The sequence below is a fragment of the Mustela nigripes genome, chromosome 2 (genome assembly GCF_022355385.1).
Source record: "Mustela nigripes isolate SB6536 chromosome 2, MUSNIG.SB6536, whole genome shotgun sequence".
NCBI lineage: Eukaryota > Metazoa > Chordata > Mammalia > Carnivora > Mustelidae > Mustela > Mustela nigripes.
Genome location: NC_081558.1, coordinates 150,601,287 through 150,606,459, shown reverse-complemented (window position 1 = coordinate 150,606,459; position 5,173 = coordinate 150,601,287).

The following is a 5,173-nucleotide window of genomic DNA, read 5'->3' as shown; positions in this document are numbered from 1 at the left end:
TTTCAACTTTTTGAGGAACTTCCATACTCTTCCTCAGAGTGGCTGCACCAGCTTACATTCTCACCAACAGTGTAGGAGGGTTCCCCTTTCTCTGCATCCTCACCAACATCTGTCATTTCCTGACTTGGCAATTTGAGCCATTCTGACAAGTATGAAGTGGTATCTCAATGTGGTTTTGATTTGTATTTCCCTGATACCAAGTGATGTGGAGCACTTTTTCATGTGTCTCTTGGCCATCTGGATGTCTTCTTTGCAGAAATGTCTGTTCATGCCCTCTGCCCATTTCTTGATTGAATTATTTGTTCTTTGGGTGTTGAGTTTGATATGTTCTTTATAGATTTTGACACTAGCACTTTATCTGATATGTTGTTTACAAATATCTTCTCCCATTCTGTCAGTTGTCTTTTGGTTTTGTTGACTGTTTCCTTTGCTGTGCAAAAGCTTTTAATCTTGTTGAAGTCTCAATAGTTCGTTTTTGCCCTTGCTTCCCTTGCCTTCAGGGATGTTTCTAGGAGGAAGTTGCTGTGGCTGAGATTCAAGAGGTTGCTGCCTCTGTTCTCCTCAAGGATTTTGATGGATTCCTGTCTTACACTGAAGTCTTTCATCCATTTGGAGTCTATTTTTGTGTGTGGTGTAAGGAAATGGTCCAATTTTATTTTTCTGCATGTGGCTGTCCAATTTTCCCAACACCATTTGTTGAAGAGACTGTCTTTTTTCCATTGGACATTCTTTCTTGCTTTGTCAAAGATTAGTTGACCATAGAGTTGAGGGTCTATTTCTGGGCTCTCTGTTCTGTTCCATTGATCTGTGTGTCTGTTTTTGTGCCAGTACCATACTGTCTTGATGATGACAGCTTTGTAATAGAGCTTGAAGTCTGGAGTTGTGATGCCACCAGCTTTGGTTTTCTTTTTCAACATTCCTTTGGATATTCGGGTTTTTTCCTGGTTCCATACAAATTTTAGGATTATTTGTTGTTGATAGTATTTTGATAAGGATTGCATTGAATGTATAGATTGCTCTAGGTAGCATAGACATTTTAACATATTTGTTCTTACAGTCCATGAGCTTGGAACATTTTTCCATTTCTTTGTGTCTTTCCTCCATTTCTTTCATGAGTGTTCTATAGTTTTCTGTGTACAGATCCTTTGCCTCTTTGGTTAGATTTATTCCTAGATATCTTGTGATTTTAGGTGCAATTGTAAATGGGATCGACTCCTTAATTTCTCTTTCTTCTATCTCATTGTTGGTATATAGAAATCCAACTGATTTCTGGGCATTAACTTTATTTTTTTTAAATGAATGGAATTTATAAATAAATTCCATTTATTTTATTGAATTCCTGTATGAGGTCTAGCAGTTTTGGGGTGGAGTCTCTTGTGTTTTCCACAGAGTATCATGTCATCTGCAAAGAGTGAGAGTTTGACTTCTTTGCTGATTCAGATGTCTTTTATTTCTTGTATGTTCTTTATTTCTTCAAGATTTTTGTTGACTGATTGCTGAGGCTAAGACTTCTAGTACTATGCTAAATAGCAGTGGTGATAGAGGACATTGCTGCCGTGTTCCTGACCTTAGGGGAAAAGCTGCCAGTGTTTCCCCATTGAGAATGATATTTGCTGTGGGTTTTTCACAGATGACTTTTATGATATTGAGGTATGTACCCTCTATCCCTACACTGTGAAGGTTTTTAATCAAGAAAGGACACTGTACTTTGTCAAATGGTTTTCTGCATCTATTGAGAGGATCATATGGTTCTTGTCCTTTCTTTTATTATGTAGTGTATCATATTGATTGATTTGTGGATGTTGAACCAAACTTGCAGCCTAGGAATAAATCCCACTTGGTCGTGGTGACCAAGTGGTCACCAGAACCAGTACTGTTGGGTTGTACTAGCTATTAGTTTGGTGAGAATTTTTGCATCCATGTTCATCAGGAATATTGGTCTGTAATTCTCCTTTTTGGTAGGGTCTTTGTCTGGTTTTGGGATCAAGATACTGCTGGCCTTATAAAAAGAGTTTTCCTTCCACTTCAATTTTTCAAAGCAGCCTCAGAAGAATAGGTATTAATCCTTCTTTAAATGTTTGGTAAAATTCCCTTGGGAAGCCATCTGGCCCTGTGCTCTTTTTGTTGGGAGATTTTTGATTACTTCTTCAAGTTCCTTGCTGGTTATGGATCTGTTCGGGTTTTCCATTTCCTCCTGTTTCAGTGTTGATAGTTTATGTCTCTAGGAATGCATCAATTTCTTCCAGATTGTCTAATTTTTGGGCATGTAGTTGCTCATAATATGTTCTTATAATTGTATTTCTTTAGTGTTGGTTGTGATTTCTCCTCTTTAATTCTTCAGTGTTAAAGTTCTCTTTAATTCTTCAGTGTTTAATTTCTTCAGTGTTGGTTGTGATTTCTCCTCTTTAATTCTCCTCTTTAATTTCTCCTCTTTAATTCCTCTTTAATTTATTAGGGTCCTTTCTCTTTCCTTTTTGATAAGTCTGGCCAGGGGTTTATCAATCTTATTAATTCTTTCAAAGAACCAGCTCCTAGTTTTGTTGATCTGTTCTTCTATTCTTTTGGTTTCTATTTCACTGATTTCTGCTCTAATCTTTATTATTTCTCTTCTCATGTGGGGCTTAAGCTTTATTTGCTGTTCTTTCTTCATGTCCTTTAGGTGTAGGGTTAGGTTGTGTATTTGAGAGTTTTCTTATTTCTTGAGAAAGGCTTGTATTGCTATATACTTCTCTCATAGGTCTACCTTTGCTGCATCCCAAAGGTTTTGAATAGTTGTGTTTTCATTTTCATTTCTTTACATGAATTTTTAAGAAAATTCTTTAATTTCCTGGTTGACCCATTTATTCTTTAGTAGGATAGTATTTAGCCTCCATGCATTTGAGTTCTTTCCAACTTTGCTCTTGTGATTGAGTTCCAGTTTCAAAGCATTATGGTTTGACAATATGCAGGGGATGATCCCAAACTTTTGAGACCTGAAATGTGACCCAGGTTGTGATCTATTCTGGAGAATGTTCCATGTGTGGTGGAGAAGAATGTGTATTCTGTTGCTTTGGGATGGAATGTTCTGAATAAATCTGTGGTGTCCATCTGGTACAGTGTTTCATTCAAAGCCCTTATTTCCTTGTTGATCTTCTGCTTCGATGATCTGTCCATTGCAGTTAGTGGGGTGTTCCAGTCCCCTACTATTATAGTATTATTATCAAAGTGTTTCTTTGATTTTGTTATTAATTGGCTTATTGAAATTCTGCTCTTTATGATCTCCTTCTCAATATCATTAACCCTGGAAAATAAATTAATAATCCAGAAGCTCCTTGGAAAATGTGAAATTAGCAAAGATTGTCTTTAAATAAAATGCACTTTTCTTTTTTTAATTTTTTTTAAAGATTTTATTTATTTATTTGACAGATAGAAATTACAAGTACACTGAGAGGCAGGCAGAGAGAGAGAGAAGGAAGCAGGCTCCCTGCTGAGCAGAAAGCCTGATGCGGGACTCGATCCCAGGACCCTGAGATCATTTAGTTGTGTTATTTTGAGAAAAATAATTAGTATTTTGTGCTCAGTTTTCTCACCTATAAAATGAGGATTGCTTATTAAGGTTGTCATGGATAGTCAATGAGAAAACAATGTAAAATACTTAAATAAATGCTGGTACAAACTAGGAGCAGAATAATTCTTAGCTATGTTGTTATTAATATTAATATATTACTAATATTTTATGTAAACTGTAGAAGACCCAGAAAAGTATCCCTATTTCAATTTATGTTGGTGATTTTATTAGTTGAAGCACATGATTAGACATAAATTCATGTGATAAATAAATATTAAAAATCAGGAGTATTATGGAAAAACTGGAACATAAAGTATTATAACTAAGATGTACGTTTTTGCTCATCAGAATACTTGTGCCCACCAAATATAGCATCTTCTCTTTGTGAATTCTTCCTAAGTGATGCCATTACTTCTGTTGCTTTCAAACTATTGATCTTTTAATTATCAGTGGAACTCTTTAATAATAAAATCTCAGAGAATAATCCAATGTGGAAGTAGTGTGCTCTTGGCACTGGGGTCCTTGACCCAGAGTCCTGCTTATTTATCATTGCCATGACACCCCAGGCTCCTGGAAACATAGTTTGGAAACTTTATTTCTTATTGTTAGAAATAAAATCAGTTCATCAGATAATGGTTTTCTTTATAATTATTATGCCCTGGTTGTGTATTTCTTCTTCTTCTTCTTTTTTTTTAAGATCTTCTTGATTTTATTTTTATTTCAGAGAGAGAGCATGAGCTGGAGGGGGCAGGAGGAGAGGCCAATGTGACGCTTGATCTCATGGCCCTGAGATGACACCCTGAACTGAAACCAAGTGTCTGATGTTTAACCAGCTGCACCAGCCAGGTACCCTTGGCTGTGCATTTATAATGATGTGCTTTATTTTCTCTTTTCTAATTGGAGTTACTTTTGGGAAATACTTTAATCAGCAATAGCTTTACAAATGACATCTTGGGGTTGTTTATTTTTAGAGATGAGTTGTTTGAGACATTTTATGTTGATTATTTTTTTGCTTTTCTACAGAGGATGATTTCTTTCTTTTTATCTTTTTCTTTTTTTTTTTATTTTTTATTTTTTATCTTCCTTTCAAATCAGATTACACCATATCTAGGGTCTATGCTTCCTCATGAATTTATCTTGGTCAATATTCCCAGTAAGTAAAGAGCTCATTGGAATATTTGATTAATTTTTTTCTTATTTTTATTAGGAAATAATTTATGTAAAATGAATTCCATAAGTTTAAAGTATGTAGTTTAATAGTGATAGCTGTATGTCCCTGTGAAATCTCTACTACAATCAAGATAAGATTCCCATCATTTCCAAAAGATTTTTACTGCTCCTTTGCAGCTCATCCTTCCCTCCACCCCTGACTCTAGGTGATTTTTCATTTGCTTTTTGTCACTATAGGTTAGTTTGGACTTCTTATATAAATGGAATCATACATTTATCTCTGGGCTCTTCCACTTAGCATAATAATGATTTTAGATTTATCTATGTTGAAGCCTGTATGAATAATTCTTTCCTTTTGTTACTGAGTATTATTCCACTCCATAGATGTACCACATTTTGTTTATTCAGTCATCTGTTGACGAACATTTGGGTTTCTTTTGGTTTGGGGCTTATTGT